We start from the raw sequence: 22,598 nt of genomic DNA, 5'->3' as shown, positions 1-22,598 counted from the left end.
CATGATTGACATACTTCAGTTCAGAATGCACCGCTGCCATTTTCTCAGCCTGGAGGTGCGCTGTGCCTCTAAATCCATGCACGTGATGTACAGGCACTTTTAATTAGCACAGCTTGCTAGTTAAAAGTGCCTGGCGCCATGTCAGAAACATGTGTAAAAATGCCCAATAGCAACCAGTACCTGCCCTAAAGCCACTTCTCTGCATTCAATGGCAGGTGATAATAACAGTCCCTTGTGGAGAAGTCAAAGACAGGACAGGATGAAATGTGGCTCTGGTAATATATGTAAAGTGTTTGTTATAAAATGGTGTTCTGTCAAAATACTTGTGTGGATTCAGCTTCTGTCACAGTGGCTAAGTACAGACCATCAAAAACCCCGAGGTGGAATTGATCCAATGTTTGCAGGCTTCTCTAAGCTGCATAGAGTGAACCAATAATGAACTGAATTAATGTTCAGTTTTCAACTAGGAGAGGAAAACGGAGGCCTGCACTGACCCAGGCTTAATGGCGGGGGGTACTAGATCATGCTTCCCAGCCTGCCCCCACGGGGGGGGGGGGAGCGGGGGGGGGAGAGCCTCCTCCCAGTGCCAGCTCCCTGAGCCAGGTGATTGGCCTCAGGGGGAACCCCACAACTCTCCCCAGGCTAGCCTGGGATCCCTCCAGCCCTGGTCTGCCCAGCAATGGGGAGGAGGAGAGGGGGGAGGGTAACTCCCTGCAGGCCCAGGCCCAGTGTGAGTCACTGGTATGCAGGGGAGAAGGGTTGGTGTGGGGTGGGGCTGTGACAGCTGAGGGGTGGGCTGGCCCCAGTGCAACGGGAACAGACAACATATCCAAGGCTAGCCCACCTGCCCTGTGAGAGGCTATAAGGGCAGGGGGGCAAAGCATCCTGGGAAGTGGGGAGACTGGGACATAACTTGAGTCAGAAGAGAGCAAGAAAAAGATGAACATTTTATGGTAGCCCTATAGGAAAAATACTTAAAGCAAAATAAAATGGCAATTATATTTTATAAAATGAAATAAGTCTCTGAGGAAAAGCAAGGGCAACATTGGACCCCTGCTAAACCAAAAGGGAGAACTGATGACCGACACCCAGGAAAAGGCCAATTTGCTAAATGGGTACTTTGTGTCAGTCTTTCACAAGTCCCATGGGATGCCCCTGCCCATTACGGGACAGGGACGCCTAAGCGAGGGTGGTTCCTTGCCCTCCATCAATGCTGACCTTGTGAAGGAACAGCTTGAGAGGCTGGACACCTCCAAGTCAGCCGGCCCTGACAATTTACACCCCAGAGCACTCAAGGAGCTGTCCTACATCATAGCTCACCCCTGGCACAGATCTTCGAGAGCTCCTGGTGCTCTGGTGAAGTGCCTGATGATTGGAAGAAGGCCAGTGTGGTGCCTATCTTCAAGAAAGGGAGGAAAGTGGATCCGGCAAACTACAGGCCCATCAGCCTGACCTCTATCCTGGGGAAGGTCTTTGAAAAAATCATCAAGAAGGCCATTCTTAACGGACTGGTCAATGGCAACATCCTGAGGGATAGCCAGCACGGGTTTGTTACAGGTAGGTAGTGCTTTACCAATCTCATTTCCTTTTACGACCAGATGACCTATCACCTAGACAAGGGGGAAGAGATTGATGTCATATATCTTGACTTTAAAAAAGCCTTCAATCTGATATCCCATGATCACCTTTTGTCAAAACTGGCCAACTGCGGCCTCGGATCCACCATGATCTGCTGACTGGGGAATTGGTTCCGCGGTAGGACCCAGAGGGTGATGGTTGATGGAAGTCAATCATCATGGTGCGCTGTGACCAGTGGGGTCCCTCAAGGCTCTGTCCTTGGACCTATTTTGTTCAACCTCTTCATTAATGATGTGGACATTGGAGTCAGAAGTGGACTGGCCAAGTTTGCTGATGATACCAAACTTTGGGGTAAAGCACCCGCACCTGAGGACAGGGTGGTAATCCAGGCTGACCTTGACAGGCTCAGTAAACGGGCGGATGAGAACCTGATGGTGTTCAACACAGAAAAATGCAAGGTTCTCCACCTTGGAAGGAAAAACCTACAGCATGTCTATAGGCTTGGCAGTGCTATGCTGACTAGCACTGCAGACGAGAGGGACTTGGAGGTCAGGATTGACCACAAGATGAACATGAGCCTGCAGTGTGATGCTGCAGCCAGTAAAGCGAGCAAAATGCTGGGTTGCATCCATAGATGCTTCTCAAGCTAATCCCAGGACATCATTCTTCCATTGTGCTTGGCCTTGGTGAGGCCACAGCTGGAGTACTGTGTCCAGTTTTGGGCTCCACAATTCAAAAAAGAAGTGGAGAAGCTTGAGAGAGTGCAGAGGAGAGCCAAGTGCACGATCAGAGGTCAGGAAAACAGACCTTATGATAAGAGGCTGAGCGCCATGGGACTTTTCAGCCTGGAAAAGAGCAGGCTCAGGGGTGACCTGGTGGCCACCTATATGTTTATAAGGGGTGTTCACCAGGACCTGGGGGAATGTTTGTTCACCAGAGCGCCCCAAGGGATTACAAGGTCGAACGGTTATAAACTCCTGCAAGACCGTTTCAGGCTGGACATAAGGAAGAACAACTTTACTGTCCGAGCCCCCAAGGTCTGGAATGGCCTGCCGTCGAAGGTGGTTCAAGTACCTACTTTGAATGCCTTCAAGAGAAACCTGGATGTTTATCTTGCTGGGATCCTATGACCCCAGCTGACTTCCTGCCCCTGGGGCAGGGGGCTGGACTCAACGATGTTCCAAGGTCCCTTCCAGCCCTAATGTTTATGAAATCTATGAATCTGAGGGCATTTATACATGTGCTCTGGGAGCATGTGTGTGTTTGGGGTGGGTGGGTGGGGGCACTCTAATTAAAGCACCCCAAGCATCTTGTGTATCAGTATCCCCACGCTGAAAAATGGCAGCAGGGGCACTTTAACTGTATCTTGTCAAACAAGCTTTAGTTAAAGTGCCCCTGCCACCATTTTTCAGTGTGGAGACACTGATACATGAGACGCTAGAGATTGCTGGAGTACGGTTATTACCATGCTCCAGCAGACTCGATTAATCGGCCTCTGATGAGCTGTAACGACAGTGCATCAGAGAAGACTTGCTGCTCAAGTACAGGCGCCCTGAGAAAGGGAATTAAATACACTTTCATTTGTCCATCAGTTCTAAAGGCAATTTGTAAATAATATTTAGAAATATTGGCATCATGTTACATTTTATTTTGGGATTAATCTGAAAATCCCTGGGATTCCAACTAATACAAGTTAGAGGTTTGAATTTGATTTGATGTTGTCTATACATTTCTATTGCTCCTTTCACTGTGGTCCCATCACATTTCTAAGGTAGAAAAATGTAATGGATTAGATACAAGATGCCTACCCTGTCAACTAAATATAAATATAAATTTATGAAAAGAAGACTAAATTGATGTTAAAATAAACCATTTTTGTTTTGTTAAACAAAAGAGAAAAGACTAGTGTTTCATTTTTGTTTGAAGTATATGTGACACCTTTTTAAACAGGGACAGGACAATAACGTAAGAATCCGTGGCTCAGAAATACTCAGACAATAGCAGTTTTTTTCCTTTGAATTTTTACAATTTGTTAGATTAAATTGACATCTCTCAATTCACTACAATTACAATAGACATACCTGATGTGATATGTGAAGAAGTAACTGTTAGGGGAGACCTTACATTTGTGGAAGCCAATAAAATCAGTACCTTACTGTATAAGATAAGACAAAACATGGAAATATCTTTGTCCTTTGACCGCCTTACTTTAAGCGTGCAAAGAAAATCTCTGTAGCAAGTCAACCAATGAGACTGGTATCCTTCACACCATGTTTGCAGTGATTCATAAATGTTTTGGTTTTATAGTTACTGTCTTAAAGTAAGAAAATCATAGGGTTGAAAGGAATCTCAAAGGTCATCTAGTCTTAAGACTTTTAGGTATCAGTCCAAAGTAAATATTTTTTAAATTTCGAAAATGTTATGGGAGGATTAACTTTCTAACTGTTACCAAAGTTTATAAGATTAAAGATCCAAAGGGGATTATACAATGTGTCTATTTTTATATAAATTTTAAAAAATCATATTAAATTAAATTGTGTCCCGTTTGTAAAACTAGTTTATTCTCTTTTTTCTCTCTACCTACATATAGGATGAGATGAGTATTTTGTTATTGAAAAATATTCTAACTGCAAACCAAATTTTCAAAGAATGGTGTATGAGTGACTGCATTTCAGTGGTGAAACTGTTCACATAATGCTAATGAAGTCCTTGGGATCCTGAAGGAATGAAAGGTACTATATAAATGCAAGAAATTATCATTATAAAGTTTCTCCCTCTGGGCGTAGGGGATTTGCTGTGTATGTCACAAGGAAACATTTGCAATCTTCTTTCATTCAAAATGCTTAGCTTAGACCTGCCCCAGCTCTCCCTGTGTGGTTTCAGCTACAAAAATATCTGTATGAAGAAACATTTTTTTTTAAATTGGTTTCAGTGAGCACGTCTACACGTTGTCCTACAGTGATGTAGCGTGTTGCTACGTCACTGTACAGTGTGTTACAGCAACGTAAATCACATGGGTCTACACGTGATCGGCAGCTACATTGCCGTAACAGCACACTCCCCCATTTTGTGTACAATCGCTGTAGTGGCAAAATCTAACCAGGTGCCATGCGCACGGTAAAATATAGACAGTTACTGCACTGTGCTGCAGTACTTCCAAAAGGAAGTACTAAAGCATGGTGCAGTAGCAATGTCACTATGGCAATGTGTAGACGCACCCAGTTAATCATATTTTACTGCCAATGAGAAGGGGCCTAGTTTGGTTTGTGGTTTTTGAAAACCATTTTAAAGACAAAGATGAACTCTGGAGCACCTACTCTCAGAAGGTTTTCAAATACTGTTGTAACTAAATTAGGACCTGTCCACATTTGTGGCAAATGAATGTAGGTTTTCATCTATTATTCAAGGAAATAAAACAGTGTGAAATGATAGCTTAAATCTTGTTTTCAAGAATCACACTGTACAATCTTTTATTTAAAAATACATTTTATTTATCTGACCTAGTGTTCCCTAGAGACCCTTTATTGGATTCTAAGACTTTACAGTTGGCAAAAAAAGGGATCCTGATTTTGTGTGTGGGAAGGGTCACCCCAATACTGTGAATCAGGTTTTGAAAAAGAATACACCAACTTGTTTTGTGATGTAGACAAAACCATCAGCCTGGGGATTAGAGAGGAATTCTCCAGCCCCTGCTTTAAATGTCTCTTTTGTTGTGGTGGGAAGTGAAACAGAACCAACCAGTTAAGGCCACAGGGCAAGAAAAAATATACAGCAAATTCCAGGTCTGTCAAATATCACAACTCATATGGTACTCATGCATTTTTCACACACACAGACACAGACACCCAAGCTGCATCCAGACAAGCACAGCCATGTGGTATGTGGTTCTGCAGACATGTCTGTGGTGCCACATACAGAACATTCAGCTGTTCTCCGCGCTGCAAGGGAGCAGCACGGGGGGGGGGGGGGGGGGGGGGGGGGGGCTGGATATCCAGGGGTCAAAAAAAAAACCATGGGGGGGGGGGAAAAAAAGCAGAGTGGCACACATGGCGGCAGTGGGCACTGCTTAAAACTGGAGCTGGACTGGCCGAAGCCATGCTCCTCACAGCAGGATCACCACTACTGCAGCCCCAGGAGGCCCCCAGGACCCAGCTCAGTACTCCCCTCTCCCAGCCTGGGTTACTAGCTGCATGCCAGAGCACGCATGGCACAGGCATTCCCCAGGGACAAGTAGCAGCGGCACAAGGTGTGCCACTGGTAGTTCTCCCTGGGGAGCGGCCCCAGAGTCTATTTTAAAGACATCCTGTAAAAAAGGGGAATGCAATTTGAGCTACAGGCTGAAAATCTGTTTTATTCCCAGGTCTTTTATAGTCTGTTCTTGATGTTTCTGTGCACTTCCTAATCTTTTTAACCACTTCTTCCCCATCGTTAAGGGGAAACAACTACTCTATCATTCGCTCATTTTACTGAGAAGTTGGGTAGTCACTGGAGGTGGAGTTGGGAATAAAAAACAGAGCTCTAACACAACAGACTCAAGTCTCAAGCCCATTGCTGTATTGTTTTTTTAATGGAGTAGCCCCATACACTTGTTTGCATAATGAATGCTGCTAGAGAATTCCTTTGTTTCTCTCTAGTGGGTAGATTACATGTAGAAATTTCTGCAAGTTTGCTGTTGCCAATGAGCTTGTCTTTTGTCTCAAGTAGAAACAGCTTATTCTTTGAGGTTTCAAATTCAGTTCCTGCAGATGACCAAACATGGGCTTCGTTACATTTGGCTCTGCCTCTTTAATGTTGAAACCTTACTTTCCTCTCAGCACCAGGAATAAACAACTGGCAAACTAACATGTTTAAAAAAATCATGCTGCAAGCTGAGCATTTGGTTTCCAAATAGCAGCTCTTCCAATAAAATATATTTTCATCTTTTGTTTGCCTTTTCTATGGGGAGCTAGTAAGCTTTTATTTAGAAAGCTGAGATTCTCAAACAATCGATGGACTCTATGGCCAAGTCCAGATGAGCTCTTGCAGCATCACAAATAGTAGTGGCACAAATTTGTGCCTCTACTTTGTGCCACAGCATATGACCCTGCACGTGCACTTTGTTGCAGGACACATTCTCCAGCTGTGGGCAAACTGCCTGTGTCTAGCTCCTCCCAGCTCCCAGTGTGCTGCTTGACTGGGCTCAAAGTGCTGTGGGAATTGTGGGGAGGGCTGGCTGGGGCAGAGGGTGCCTCAGGGCAGGGCTAGCCTGCCGGCTGGGGAGCAGCACATGGAGACAGGGGAGCAGGCAGTCCAGGGCTGCCTGCTCCCCCATTTTGAGGCACACTGTGCCCCAGCCAGCCATCTGTGTGGCTCAGCACAGGGGCTTCACAGCACACAGAGACAGGAGAGCAGGCAATCTGCTTTCCCGCGTTTGTCCTGGTGCATACTATTTTGGCATGCTTTGCGCCACTTTTTTTCTGATTTGTTTGGGGTTTTTTTTTTGGGTGGGGGGGTGGATTGTTGTTTTTTTTTTGCTACTGGGACATCCCAGTAGCAAATTTTGCTCAAATTTTAGCAGCACCACACATTGTTTAATGTGCAATGCATGCTGTTTGTGGCACCATAAAGAGGTTTGCACCACAAACTACACATGCCTACATGTGTGGACATGGCCTATGAGTGGGAATTAAGTGACATTCTAAGTTTCATAAAACTCATGATAAAATTGAGTTGGTAACAGTGGGACTTCCCCCTACATTTATTATTTCTGTACCTGAAATAGGAGCCGTCTGGTTTATATGGCAGAAAGTTGTGGATATAAATTTGATTGCAGGGGGAATCATATATCCAAGCTAATGTAATAACCCTTAATCAAATGTTTAAATAAAGGTACCATTTTTCAATATAAACTTTTCTGTAGAGGTAGATTTGGAAATGTTAATGTTTAGATTTTTATACATTTAGGGCCCAGCTACATGGTTAAGTTAAAGCTGGATACAAACCACCTTTAGAGTTTTTACACATTTTTCAACATAGGCAGCAGAAGGCTGAGGCTAATGGGGTTCAGGCCCCCCAAACTCAGGGCAGCAGGCAATGCCAAAAGGTAGCGCGGCTGTGGGCTCCTGGCGGCTGCAGCAGGGGTGGGGAGGCGTGCACATGTGGGTGACTGGATGCCCAGCACAGCAGGCAAGTACCAGTCAATTCTGTGAAGGGGAAGGGGTTTGGGTGGGGAGGGGGCAGATCAAGGCCCCATGGTGAGGGAGTGGGGAAGAGGCAGGGGCAGGAGTGAATGGGGCCCCAGCGAGGCTGGGTGATGGGACAATCGGACCCCGGGTGGCTCGTCCAAGGGTGCCTAGGGGCTCCTGCCACTGTATGCACCCTGGCAAAGGCCCAGGGGGCATATGCCCCCCAGATTTGTGCATGGGGCAGAGATGGTTGCTGTTGCACGCTGTACTTTGCACCCAGCTGCAGCTACCACAGGAGCAGCGTGACATCATGTGCTTGCTGCCACTGGGCTGGGCCGTGCCCCCTACCCACCTTGCGGCAGGACACACATGGCATTGGGCAGCTCTCGAGGCAGCGGGGTGCAAAGTGCAGCATGCAGTGGCAGCTGCCTTTGCCCTGTACACAAATCCAAGGGGCACGTGCCCCCTGGGCCTGTGCTGGAGTGCGCACAGTGGCAGGAGCTCCCCAGTGCCCTTGGATGAGCTGCTTGGGCCCCAATTGTCCCACCACCTGGCCCAGCCAGGGCCCCACTCACCCCAGCCCCTGCCGGTGCCCTACTCCCCCCCTCACCTCAGGGGCCTTGATCTGTCCCCACCATGTCCCTTCCCCCTCCCCCACAGACTTACCTGCTGGGAGGCAGGGGGAGAGCACACATGTGCTTCCCGGCTCCAAATAAGTTTTTGTCCCTCTGCCAGTGTTTTTAAAGCACTATCTTTATAGCTGGTTAGTTTTTTTTATAGCCGGACCATCATTTTTATCATGCCATAATTACTTTGCACTGTGGCCAGTCTAAAGTACTGCATGATTAACTAGTTACTGTGTACTGTAAGTAACATGGAGCAGGAACCTTAGGTGCTTGTACCTTGGCTGGAGGGTGTCCTGCTTTGCAACTGGAACACATACTCAAGGAATTATTTGAACAGGGTAGTCTGACACGTTTATACTGCTGTGTGCAGACAGTGGGAAATGCAAGTCCCAACCTCTCCAAACTTAATTTTCCGAATGTGTTTTTCCAGCAAATAAGCTTCTTAGCATACATGAGAGGCCACCTAGCTGAGGGGGCTGTTAATGGAAGTCAGAGTCTGGTGCCTGCAGGCCAGCAGCTTGCTAAAGGGACTGTAAGCCAGTGCCCTTGTCAGGGTGGTGTGATGGCTTCTGAGAAGGGGGGTTTGGCAAGGGCCAGGCCAATGTCAGGCAGTGTGTGCAGGACTGTCAAGCCAGGCGCTAGCATCTTCAGTGGCCATGTGCAGCCCTTGTAGCACACCGCCAAACTTAGTCAACAGACAGGCATCAACAACATGCCTCACGGTACGCATTTTGCCCCAGCTACAGCCTGGGAAGCCGCTAAGATCCCAATGGCGGAGGCGGGTCGCGTGCAGGCCTTGCCCTGCGCGGAACCTGTTCAGCAAAGCTGGCCGACACGGAGCAGGCGCAAGCCAGGGGGCAGATCAGTAACGAGGACCTTGTGTGGGGGCCATGCGGACCTCCACTCCTCACACCCCCGTTGCCTAATTGTCAGGCTCCAGGGTCAAGGCAGTGGTCGCCTCAGGCCACCCCCGGCAGCAGAGCACGGCAGACAGGTGAGAGTGGCCCAGGGACGCCCGCCGTCATCTACAAATTAGCTTCTTTAAATTTTTCCCTCCGCTGCCCCAGACGGGGCGGGGCGGCGGAGACCCGAGAGGGGTGATCGCGGGGACCTCCGCCTGCTGTGAAGCGGGAAACTCCCACGCACGCGCGCCTCTGAGCCAGGACCGGGAGGGGGGCCGCGGGGGTCGGCGCGGTGACGTCTGACGCCGCGCGCAGCACGTCACCGCGGTGTGACGCACGCCCTGGCGAGACCCGTGAGTTTCCCGTGATGGGCTCTCCGAGGCGCTGACACGGGGTGGGGGGGGGACGGCGGGGCCGCGCGGGCGGGGCTGGGCGGGGCCGGGCCCGGTGCGGCGCGAGCCGGCGCGTCCGCCTCATCCTGCCGCAGCGGGGAACATGGCGGCCGCCGCCGCGCTAGTGCGGCAAAGCGACTCGGCTGCGGCCGCCCCCGCCGGGGTGAGTGCGCGGGGCCGGGCACGGCGGCGCTGCGGGAGAGCGGGCGGGCTGGGGCCGGGACCAGGGCTGAGGCCGGGGCCGGGGCGGGCGCGCGGCCTGCCCGGTGCCCCCGGCGGCCGGGCCGGACACAAAGGGCTGCGCCGAGGAGGGTTTTGTTCGGTCACATGAAGCGGCGCAGCCAGTGAGCGCGGAGCGGGCGGGGAGCGGCGCCGCCGCCATTGCCAGTGCCAGCGCCGCGGAGGAGCCGGGGGAGCCCGGCGTCGCCGTAGCGGGCCCGGCCCGGGCGCCGAGCCAGGTAACTCACCGCGCAGGGCGGCCCGGGCGCGGGGGCCGGCGCAGCTGCCCCGCGGGACGAAGATGCGGCGCTGCTGGCAGCCGGGGTCACCCTGGCCTAGGGCTGGGAGGTGCCGCTGCGACCATGGGGCCAGGCCCGGCATCAGATCCGCGCAGCCAGGTGGCTGCAGAGCGGCCGAGGGCGTTGTGGCCCGAGCCTGCCCCTGTGCTGACTGAGGGGAGCCCCGCACCGGTGGTCCACGCTGACCACCTCTGCAAGCCGGGGAGCAGTTGGGGTGTCGCAGCTACCTGTTCTGCTTCCCAGTCCAGCGGCTTCTGGGCCCAAATCTGCTTCATGCCAGGTGCAGGAGACCATGACTGACAGCCCTGTGGGCAGCCTGCCCTTGGCTCAATACTCGTTCCCTTCCACTGCCTTCTACCTGTGCTAGGTCTGCTTGGAAATGCCCAGGCCCTGAGCCCACAGGCTTCCCCCTGGCCAATAGGGCCAGCCATTTCAGAAAGGAAAAGGAGGTAGAGTTCCCAAGGAGGTTCCTGTTGACACTGCATAAAAACAGCCTTCTAAGCAAAATCTCATTTTGCAGGATTAGCAAAAAATGTTCTTTTTAACAGTAAATCTCCTTGCAGTAGGTGTGCTGTGGAACTCAGCATATTGGGAAACCTGTACACCAAATCTTAGGTTAAACGTTAGGATATTTTCATAACACAAGCGCATGCAAGTCTGCAGAAGACCCTGATCTATTTGTAGCCACATGTGGCCTTTTTACTATGATTTCTTCATGGTATTTTTGTCTCATTAAAATGCAAAATTCCACACATGTATAACAACTTAAAAAACCCCAGAAGTTTATGTACTAAGGTGGATAAAATGATTGGAAACTTCTGCAACCATACTTTTGATTCTTCTGCATAAAACTTTTTGTTACCAGGACTGCCTGGCACAGGTGACTTGAGAGGTGCAGAAAGAGAATAAGACGGAAGAAAATTCATCTTTAAAAGCCGCTAGTAGATTGGTTAGATGCAGAGAAAATACAGCAGTTCCATTATTGGTGAAGAGTTTAGAGCGCATGGAGGAGCAATGCAGTGTGACAGTCTTGTTTTACTGACTTATTATCAGAGCTGATGTTGCAACCTGTCTAATAAGATTGCAAATACAGCAAAATGATGTGGTGCAGAGAGTAATTCATGAATTAGAACAAAAACTTGAAATCATCTTAAACATTTTTAATTTATATCTTTTTCTCCAGAAACCTTGAATCCTGTACCAAAAGTGACAATTTGTTACATAAAGAAACATTAATGAGAAAAAGGAATATACAAATAAATTTGCAGCTGAATTTCACAAAATGAACTTGGCCTATTATGGAAATTGACTGAAAGAAGGCCAGAACACTTCAGTGAGTTAGGTATAACATCTCTAGATTTCAATGTGTTTACCCCTGAATTTACTACACTATACTCATTCTTTCTTCCCGCGCCCTGCATTCTCTTTAGAAAATCCAGTATTTGTAAATCCCTTGTTTCTCCAGTGCTAGGTGCTATGTGCAAAATAACATACTTGGAAAAGGCTTTGATTTGATGCTGTTAAGAGACAAATGGCAGAAGTAACTTCTGTGTGTGGCACACAGAAGGGAGATTGGAGCACATTTGCAGATAGGGCAGAAAGCAGAGCAGTAGATGGGGAAGGGGAGGGAACTGGAGTGATACTTGGAGAGGGCCTTAATTTGTGGCACACCTGCCAGAAAGGTTGCCTCCCACTGCTGTAGAAGAACATTGCTACCTTTAAGCTTCTCTCTTTCTATTTTGCTGACCTGGCTAGTTAGAAGAGAAGATGTCCATGACTTTGGGCATCCTGCATATCTTTTCAAGCATAGTGACAATTGACTGAAACGTGTGTAAAAGCACTGGTATTAGCAACTGAATAAATAGAATGCTGAACAGTAGTAGCAATTTTAAATAACTGCCTTTTGAGTTTAATTACGGATATTGAATTTAAGAGCTGATAAGAGTTTGTGCAAATTTTCTGAGAGCAAAATCTGTAACCTACTAATGTGTGTGCCCTTCTGCTTCAGATTCTTCAAAGTCACCTCTGGAGCAAACGCAATTTGATAAAAGGGTAAAGCGATGTCTTAACATTAATTGTACACTTATTAATTTTGGCTACTATTTTGAAAAAAACCTCTTTAAATTTAAAATTGAGAAAAGAAGTGGAATAGTTGCATAATTATTACTGCAGTTCATGAAGAAACTATTTTCACAGTGCATTGGATTTAGCAAAGACTCTTGAGCCACAATTCTTCATTAACTAGATGGGAGTTATTGATTGTGGCCCAGAAGAGTGTGGGCAGTCTAGAGCCTATTGGTTTTTTTTGAAGGAGATTTTTTTTCCTTTTCTTCAAGAGTAAGCAAGTAATGCTCTTCATAGAGGACCATTTTTACATCTTAGTTATCTTGTATCCCTGTACAGTGTATACTGTAAGTGTAGGCCGTGTCTAAACAATTACAGTGAAATGGATTTTTTAAACATTTAATTGGACCACACTCACCCTTAAATGCTGTTCCCTCTTTGTATAAGAGAGATTCTCTTATTTTAATTATTATTGAATAATTTTAAATGCAGGAAAAATGTTTAGTTGCTGAGTACTTTCTACTGTCCACCAGTATGCAGCAGTTATGGTCTAGAGATAAAATATTGCAGTAACACAAATTGCCAGTGAAGTTAAAAGGGGAAGAAAGTGGCTAAACAGTGAGTATGCATGTTTGTTTTCCCTACCCTGAATATTAATAGAATAAATTGACATTTCCTAGTCATCTTAGAGGCTGTCCTACCTAACACCAAGACTGGCATACCTGTGCTGATTTATAGAATCTTTAGCACAGCTTAGTAGTTCTAGAAATAACTGAATTGACTAGTTGGAAATGGCATCTCTAAGGAATAGCTATACTGTTTGATATTGAACAGTTTTGTTGACTTATGTAAATTGATCATTTGATGGTATGACACTTCAGAATTTCTTGAAATTGGTATGAGGCTAGGAGGATGTTAAGTTAGACAACTCAGTATAATGTTAGGATTTGCTACACTTCAAAATACTTCTGTAGTGTCAGTGCATGGGTAACTATTTAAGGATGCCTAAAGTTGATAGCCAGCTAAACAGTTATGATCTTTATATAAAGCTGATTTGAAAAAAAAAAAAAATGGAATTGCAACACTAAAAATATTTTGCAGTTAAACTACTCAGCTTTGAATTATCGTAGAAATACAATGCTAGAAGTTGGCTTTATAATCTGTAATATTTGCTATCGGGTGTCTTTAGGAGGGAAATTCATTTTTGCAAAGCATTTCAATTAACACAGGTTTGCTTTGTTAATACAAAATCAGTACTAGATAACAGGGCTTCCAAATGTCAGACAAATTAAACAAATTGGTTATACATCAAAAAACAAGTAACAGGAGGTCTTTTCAGGAGACACTGAAGACATAATCTAATTATAGCTTTGCTTTAGTGTTTTGTGGACCAGCAGTTACCACTTTTATGTGGCAATACCTCACTTTGTAGATATATGTTTCCAAGTTACTGGTTCAACATACAAAATTGGATGTAACTTTTGTATAAACTTCACTTGTCCTAGCTGACATCTTTTGGTGTGCATAATGAAATGTAGATATAACTAGAAGAAATGAGATGGTATTTAATAATCTCAATAAACATGTTTTATAACGTTAAGAAAAGGTGGTAGCAAGTGTGTATATATTATGTCTTCAGGATAGAATGTTATGGTAAATTGGAAACATGAGCTTTGTTCTACTTAGGAACAATGTGCTGGTGAAAAGTCCTGATACCTTGCCTTGCCCTACTTCTCAGAAAGGAGGTTGCTGGGATTTTTACCCAGAAGAGGTCTGACTGCATTATACTTCCTACCTAATAACTTGGTATGGCAGGAAAGTTGGCTTGGACCTTTTTGAGGCTTTGTCTATTGTGGCAGCATATGTAGAGGAATTTTCCATTTGAAGCTCTATTTGTATGAACTACTGGAAGGAAACTGATGGCTTTCTGTTTCTTTCTGGCTGCAGTGGCTAGGGGATAATGAACGTAGTTTTGCTACTCTGTCCCTTCAAGAGCACCCAGGATGTCATCGTGTTAATTATTACTTTTACTCCCCCATCATCTCTTAAGCGCGGTGGCTGTCCTTTGTAAATATTTCTGGTATTTGCCTCTGGTGCTGTTTCAGTTTTCTAATTGTAACCTGAAACTGAAATAATTCCTGAGCATTTGTCTGTGACCCACAGTGCACTAATGAATCTAACCAGTTCTGTTGTTCTGTCTTGCATCCTAGGATGCAGCAGTGGTTTTAGAGATGTGTGCAGACTCAAAACAAATTGCACTCATTTCATATTTGAAAGCCTAACTTCTTAAGACTGCAGAGAATTTTTTAAAATTAAAGCTTAAAATCTAGAAGTGATACGACTTGTGTCCCCATGGATTACCAACCATAGCTTTCTGCTGGCTCACAAATGATGACTTGGACTATATGAGCATTATTTTTTTGGACATTGCAAGTGTCTCACTTTTTAGAATAATCAGCTCTTAGTTCTGTATATTTCTCAGAATTTTGCACCATTTTAGGTCCTGAATTGCCCTTGGCATCAGTGGGAATCCTAGGTAATTTTTTTTTTCTGTGACCAATTCTCCTTATACCCTAGTCCAATAAATGAAACTGATATTGCAAGCACCAATTATGCCACTGGTGAGAAACTTTTCCTAGTAAAGGTCAGTTTTCTGTGTTCTTGCATAAATGCTTCTAATATTTTATAAACAGTATGATCATATTCACATCTGTGCTAAAACAATGCACTTTTTGATGTCAGTGGATGGGAGTTACAGTGGATGGCTTGGAAGGAGAGCATTGAACTGGGTTTGTCTAGAGTGCTCTGTCCCCTGCTTGCTGCCCTCCCTGGCATCCACTATGCTAAAGGATGTATCTTACTGTTCTGTTTAATAGCTATTACTGAATATATTATCTGGGAATTTGTCTAGTCCCTTTTTGAACCAGGCTATACTATCTGCATCTACAGCCTTTTGTAGTAATGAGTTCCACAAGCTAACTACCTGCTACATAAAAAAGTACTCTTATTCATTTTAAAGGTGTCTCCTACTAATTTCAGTGGGTGTCCCCTACTTCTAGTATTCTGGGAGTTGATGAATAACAGTTCTCTTCATTTTGTCCACACCCCTCATGATTTTATAAAACTCTTATCATATCCTGCCTCAGCCTTCTTTTTTCCAAACTGAAGTATCCTAGCCTTTTTAATCTCTTCTGGTATGGCAGCTGCTTCGTATCCTCGTTCATTATGATTGTTCTTCTCTGTACATTTCTTAATTCCGCTAGATTGTAGTAGAATTTGACTTCCCTCCATCTTAAAAAGTGACCATTTAGTAGGGCTGTGTGAAATGGACCCTATTCGATTCGGCCGAATCCGATTTTGACGATTCAGTGCTGGATTCGGACACAGGCACAACTTTAAAAGTTTTTTCTACATACCTTGAGGTAGCAGTGCGGCTCGTGATCGCTGCAGTGCTGGGGTGCATGGAGCATCCCATAGGAGCACAGGTGGCTGTACATGTCTCCCCGGCTTGGTGATTGGCCACAGGGGGACCCTGGGTGCCCCCCCAGACCCAGGAGGCACCAGTTGCCGAGCCAGGGAGCATGCAGGGGAGGCCCCCTGCATGCTCCCTGGTGTACCAGGAAGTAGAGTTCCGGCCATGGGGTGGGCGAGGGGATGCTTTTCTCTGTGCAGGGAAGGAGCGCCCCCCCTCTCCCCCCTCTTACCTGAGCTTCCCTGGCTGAGGCTTCTGGCTGGCGGGGCGGGTCCGGGTGGGCCCTGCTGTTGTGGGAGTCTGCTGGGCTTCCCCTGGGTCCTACTGCTTTTGGTTCCTGTCATTTTTGACAGGAACCAAGGGCAGAGAAATATTAATTTTCCAAATTTTTTTAGGGGCCCCTCAGGCCGGATAGAATGGCCTTGTGGGCCGTATTTTGCCCACCCCTGATTTAATACCAGGCATTCTAGTTCACCCATCTTATTTTTTTAGGCCTCTGGCATTTTTGTAGAAGATTAATTATATCTTTGCCCAGTTGCAAGTTGTTGCATGTGCTATTTGTTTGTGACTCTACCCATACCTGTATGTTAGAATATTTAATGGTGAGGCTATTTCTAACTCCCTTACTAGCTTGTTCTAGAGAGTATAGAATTTGAATGATGGCCCTCGTTTGGGGTTGCATCTCTTTGACTTGTGTGGTTTTTTTGCACATGTTGATTTTTTTTGTAATCACTTAATGAACTTGAACTGATGAATTCTGAACTTATTTTGAAAATATTTTCCTGTTTTCTGTGGAAAGAGACATAATAGTAGTAGTTGAGATTTAAAAAAAATGGTAGTAGGGATGAGCACTAGATATTGTACTTTGAACATTTTCATGACGTAAAAAGAAGGCAGAAGAACAGATCATAGTGAATTAGTCCACATTAGTCATATCCTGATTTTTCTCTGTTCACAAATCCAAAATTCTCTGATCAAAACATGCAAATCTGCTTTTCTGCTATTAAAATGAAACACCGCTAGAGAGAGGAAAGAGAGAGGTATCAGGTGAACATAATGTTTTATTGATATATTTATAATTTTAAAGCAATTTGGAAGCCTACCAGTGCCTCAATCATTAATAAATTCTAAATACCTATATAAATATCGATCGATCATAGAAAATCAGAGCTCCCTATGCTTTCTTTGCTCACCAGTACATGGGTGCAGCCGCGACTTCCCCCAACTGCTTTGTGGTGCTCAACAGCCTTGATATGCTGGTGCCCCTCATTCCCAAGCCACAGCCCCGTCCTGCAGCTCCCCTTCCACTCCCAGCCTGCAGCCCCCTGGTCCAGTTGGTGCCCCTGACTCCTAACCTGCCACAGCCCTCCCTACCCCCCAGCCCTACTGGTGCCCCTAACTCCTGACCTGCAGGGCCCCTTCTTCCTTTCCCCCCTGTTCTGCTGATGTCGCGCTCCCTACCTGCTCTCCCCAGCCTCCCAGTGTGTGGGGAAGGTGGGTGTGTGAAGCGGGGGGATACCCCACCATAGGCGGTGTCGGGGACTCATGGAGGGGCATGTGTTCCCCCAGATTTTTGTACCCAAAACAGGCACAGGGCTGCAGCCTGGCCAGATTGGACACAGGCAGGAGCCATCTCTGTGGCCCAGCAGGTGGGATCTGGCATGGGAGGGCACCCTTGCACCAGCAGTGTGAGGAGTAATGGAGTGGGGGAGGGCACACTGTCCTTACCTCCTGAAGCTGCTCACATGTTGGGCAGCAGCTTTACCCTGCCTTCATGACCTGGCTGCTGCTGCCACTCCCTTCAGGCTGCCTGTGATGCCCCACGCTCTACCTCTATGGTAGAGCTGCAGCCCGAGGGGAATGGCAGCAGTGGCTGGTACGTGGCGGCGGGGTAGATCTGCAGGCCAGCGCATGAGTGGCTGGCAGCGGCAGGAGGTGAGAGCAGCACAGCTCATCCCCAGTCTGTTACTCCTTGTGTGGCTGTTTTGGGGGTCCTGGCAGTGGTGACAGCAACAAGTCTTGCCACGCCACTCTGCCCTCCTGTTCTGGATCCCGCCCACTGAGGCGACACCTGCCCATGCCAGTCCAGCCAGGTTGCAGCCCCCTGTCTGCTGTGGGCACAGAAATCTGGGGGTACATGTGCCCCATGGATGTACTGCCTGTGCCTCCCCACATACTTAGCTGTGGTAGCTGATTTGTACCGCGCTGCCTGGCTGCCACATGCACATGTGCATGTGGTGCCCCTTGCCTGTGTTTGCCCTCCTCCCATTCATTTCCCCAGTCCCAAACAGCCCCTTGCAAGCTGGAACTCTGCCAGCCTGCATGGGGAAACCTGTAGTTTCCTGCATTTTTCTCCTTTAAAGGAGAAAATCCACCTTTTTCCATGCTAAAAGGAAAACTTGGATATCTAGTTATAAATAACACATACGCTGGAAGCACTGGAGCAGCTATAATAAGAATTAGGGATAGTTTGTAGTGTTAAGAATTGAATTTAAGAACTGATGGTGTCAATACAGAAAGGCAGTGAATACTCATTCCAGGATTTTGTTATGCCCACACACAAACCCACAAGATGTAACAGTGTAGTATCCTCATTTCACAGCCTTTCTGTTTTCTGACTTGTTAGATTGTATGCTCTTTGGGTCTGGATTGCTTTCCTTTATATGTCTGTACAAAGACTAGAATTTATTTGGCACAACAACAATGTCAATAGTTTGAGGTAAATTATACAAAGAACTGTCCACACCTTAGGCACCAGTGAGAGAAAGAAAGAAATGTGACTGACATCCAGATTAGGATGTACTTGCTAGATTAACCTATCTCCTTGCTCTCAAATTTCTTTGTAGGTTAGGCTTACATATTGTATTGTAACTGTTGAATTGTAAATTCCCAGTGTGTCCTTTTGCTGCACATATGGCAGAGAGAATTAGGGAGAACATCCTGAGCTAGCTGGAGCCAGGCCTTGTTGACCCTATCTGGACATGTGCTAGTGTCTCAATCCTAAGAAGAAAAAGGGACATCACCACGTGTGTTAAGAGGCATGTACAGCTCTGCACAGAGGACAGAATCAACATGGAAATGGTACTTGGGAGAAACATCTGTGTTCCAAAAGAATTGAAGTGTATGGTGTTTTTCAAATATTATAACAGGCAGTAGAATAACTTTTGAGCTTTTCTGAAAGTATCTTGACTACTTCCAAGAAACAAGAGTGACTGCAATCTTCCAGCAAGATTGTTGAATGCACACAATTAATTTGAGGTCTAACTGGTATGAGGTGGAGTGAGAAGGCTGATTCCATTTGTGGCTTCATTGGATGTTTTCTTTAACTAGGCAGCTTTAAGAGCTTTTTGGGAATACCAGGAGACAGAGTTGTGGTATTTTTTCAGTGAAGAAACTAGTTTGAATCTGGCTTTCACTTTTCAGCCCAGGGAAGTTTGAAAGTATACATCTAGCTGGGGGCAGTAAATGTTAGAGGTATCTTAGACCTTCTTCAAGAACTTCTAAATTTAGTGTTAGTTTTAATAGTTTATCACTGGGGGAGTTATGCAAGTAGGAGCTGATACAGTTCTCTGTAAACATGCTGGAGGTTTGTTCTAGAGCAAGGAGGAAAGTTCCTCTAAATGAAAAAGCTCTTTAGAATATTGCATCAGTTTCTGAGCAGATTTTATCAAAAAGATATAAACAAACTAAAGAGTTTGGGCACTGAGGAAAGTAGTTTGAGATCGGAGGCAATATATACTTACAAGGCAATATAGCTTGGCTCAGGAATTGTTAAATTATTCCAGCTAAATCAGTTCTCAACATGGTTTAGTTGTCAAGTTTTGAAACTTTGTTTAAAAAATAGCATGTGGTAGAATATGATTTTAAATGATCTTTTTAAAGTATTAAGTAATAAAACCACATTGGATGTTGGTTTGGGTGGAATGTTACTGGTGCATTCTATGCATTAACTTTGTTAGTTCTGCTGCAGATACAGCTGGAGACCAAGGGGAGTTTAGGTAATATCCTTTAAGTATTTGTAGGTGCAAATGTCTGTGGCAGTGGTTCTCAAACTTTTCAGTCTCAAGGCATCCCTCAGAAAATGTCAGCTCTTAGTTTTTGCTTGTTTTTTGACAGTACAAAAATAATAGAGGAACTCAGAGTGACCATAAACAGGTCAGAATATTTCTGATGCTATGGATTCCTATTTGAAGCCTCTGAGTTACTTGTGCAATATAGTTGTACATGCAACAGTGCTAACCTTGCTTGGGACCCTAGTTGAGAATCACTGATCTATGGAGGAAAAATACCATAGTGTCTGCTAGTATGGTAGTCTCTCAGTTGTTACCAAATGAGCTGTCTTGCTCAGATAGATAGTCAGTTGAAGTACAGCATTAGGATCCAGGAGAAAAATTGATACAATGTTGAGAGGGATTGTTCAGAATTGTTCAGAAACTTTCCCTTGTGACCTCAGATCAATATTCATTTGGATATGAGATCAAGCTTTTCTTCATGTTGAGATGCCCTTCCATTGCCATTGGTGGTTTTTAGTGTTATCCCAGCTCAGTTTTCAGTTGGCTTTTTCTGACGCAACAAATTCAAGTAATGAGCAAATTAATAAGAAGCCACATATGCTTAAATTTCTGTTCTTGTTATGTTCTTAGTACTGATTGCAGTTAACACTAATTTTGATTAGATTCAATATCGTTCTAGGAATCTGTTGAAGAAAAATAGATGTTAAGTAACAGCTTAATGGGGAGGATAGAAAGAAGTCAGAGCGCTGCTATGAAATGCAGACATCAAGATAATGATGCATTCTTTGTTCAGCTTTAGAACTGATACTCACTTGAATGTCACCTCGAAGCACTACTATTAATTACTAAGAAAAAATTACTTGCTTTTTCTCTCTTGAGTCTTGGATTGCATCCTTTGACACAGATGCAAGGTTGCTGGGTGACCTTAAGGGACCTCTGACAACTAGTGAAAAGGTTTGAAGAACATGTTTTGATGTCAACTTATTTTCCAAGCGTTGTTAAAACTTGAGGAACTTTTGGAGATTTACAAATGCCCAGGACCACATGACCTCCCGAGGTCCCTTCCAGCCCTACTTTCAGTGATTCTAGGTAACTGTTTGAAATATTCTAAAATCAGATATTTGGAGAAGTTTCCCAGTTCTTTATATGTTACTTCCTTGACTTTATCAAGGACTCTTGGTATGAATTCAAGAGTCTGTCATGGAGTCTTATTTCATGAATGTAATGGTGAAGAAGCCAGAGAGCTTATGTACTTGATAAAACATGCCTTAGGTATTCCTTCACAAATAGTAACCCTTTGAATATCCCTTTCTTTGTAGGTGTTAAAATATTTTAAGTTACTGTGAAATAAGGGTGTTAGGCTCTAGATTTGGTTTCAGAATGACCTACTATGAAATTCCTAAGGTATGTTTTACTTCAGGGGCATCAAACATCCACCCCCACAGGATAGATGAGAGGTGCAGGGCTGGTCTGCAGGCTAGATCTGACCTGCAGACCAGTTTCATGCACTATTTCCAGCGCACAAGACTGACCTGGTACAGCACCTTGTACAGTGCATGCCCTGCACCAGGCCTGTGTGTTGTATGCAGTGCGCTGGCCTCAGTCCATGGCTCACATTTGGAGCTGTCAAGTGGAAATGTACTGCATGAAGTTCCCATGCCAGGCTGGCCTTATGACCTGATTCATGCGTGTAGGGCTAGTTATGGAACAGTCTGGACCAGTCCCAGAGCCAGCACACGGGGCTGGTGCAGCAGGGTGCTATATGCAGCATGTTGCCCCAGTTTGGTGCCCAGTGTCACAGCAAGCGTGCCTAGTCCAGCCCTACATGCTGCATGCACCACACTCTGGCCCTGGTCTAGGGCTTGCACTACACATGGTGTGCAGGGTTGACATTGAATATACACTGAATGCAGTGCCCTTGCCAGACCAGCCCTGCATGCAGCACAGCCCCAGAACAGCTCGCTGTATCACGTGCAGTGCTCATGGAAACTAGTCCACTGTGTGCTGCATTTGGCACGTGGGGTCAGTCGAGACATATGGGGCAGATTTTAGGATTGTTGTTGTGGCCTCTTTTTTTTTTGTCCTTCTTAGGCAGGGGTTCTTCAGTTCTCTGACTCTTCTGTATCATGTATAGTCCTTCTGGGTTCTGACTAGATACTAAAGGTGGAAACGCATGTTGCCTGATTTCTCATTTGTGCTGCCTAGACCATGAGGCTGGCAGAAATGGGAAGTACTTTGCCCTGTTGCCCCAGACCCATGGTGCTGGTCTGGGGCAGCAGTGGAAGTAGGGAGATCATGTCATCCCATGTCCTACACTATCAAGGGTGGGACAAAGAGCAATGTGCATTTCATGCAGTCAAGTGAATCAGCTGTGCCATGATGCATTGCAGCACAGCTGAATCACTCCATTTGACAACATCTGTTTCTGGCCTAAAATGGAATAGTCTAACCCTGCAAGTCCTAATTTGTGCTGTATTATAGAGACTACTTTTAATCGCAGTTGAGACTGTCAGGTCCCACATAGTGATTGACAGGAAGGTAGAAACCTCGTGCCCAGCAGATGAACAGAAGAAATTATCAGAAATTGTTAATCTTAATTTTTAAATGGGCTCATTGGATGTTTGTCTGTCTCTTCCCTGTTCCTCATCAGAATGCAATCTAGACACAGAATGCATTGGCAAGACAGCAGAAGGCAAGCCATTTAAGTTCTGTTCCAAATAGATGGGGTATTTTCTATTAGTATTTTGGGGTTCTGTTTGTGGCTTCATAAACTGCCTTCTTTGTGGCAGTGGTTCTCAACCTTTTTGACTGAAGGCACCTCTTGGAAAATACCACCTCTTAGCTGTCACTCTTTTTTTTTACGACAGAA

At 45.6% G+C, this 22,598-nt stretch overlaps 1 protein-coding gene across 6 annotated transcripts in view; it reads left to right on the top strand.

Moving 5' to 3' along the window:
• Positions 1–9,546: 9,546 nt before the first annotated feature.
• ZNF644 (zinc finger protein 644) overlaps positions 9,547–22,598 on the top strand; it is an 84,619-nt gene continuing 71,567 nt past the window's right edge. The window contains exons 1-2 of one of the 6 annotated variants that reach the window (XM_059728036.1): positions 9,609–9,623; positions 11,364–11,522. The gene's annotated coding sequence lies outside the window, so the exon portion shown is untranslated. Of the gene's footprint in view, positions 9,624–9,704; positions 9,826–10,032; positions 10,121–11,363; positions 11,523–22,598 lie in introns of those variants that run through there. The other 5 variants (XR_009462374.1, XM_059728035.1, XM_059728038.1 and 2 more) reach the window with 5 other exon arrangements.

The sequence above is a fragment of the Alligator mississippiensis genome, chromosome 5 (assembly GCF_030867095.1).
Source record: "Alligator mississippiensis isolate rAllMis1 chromosome 5, rAllMis1, whole genome shotgun sequence".
Lineage (NCBI taxonomy): Eukaryota > Metazoa > Chordata > Crocodylia > Alligatoridae > Alligator > Alligator mississippiensis.
Note: the sequence above shows the minus strand (reverse complement) of the source record. Positions and strands in the feature narration are given on the sequence as shown.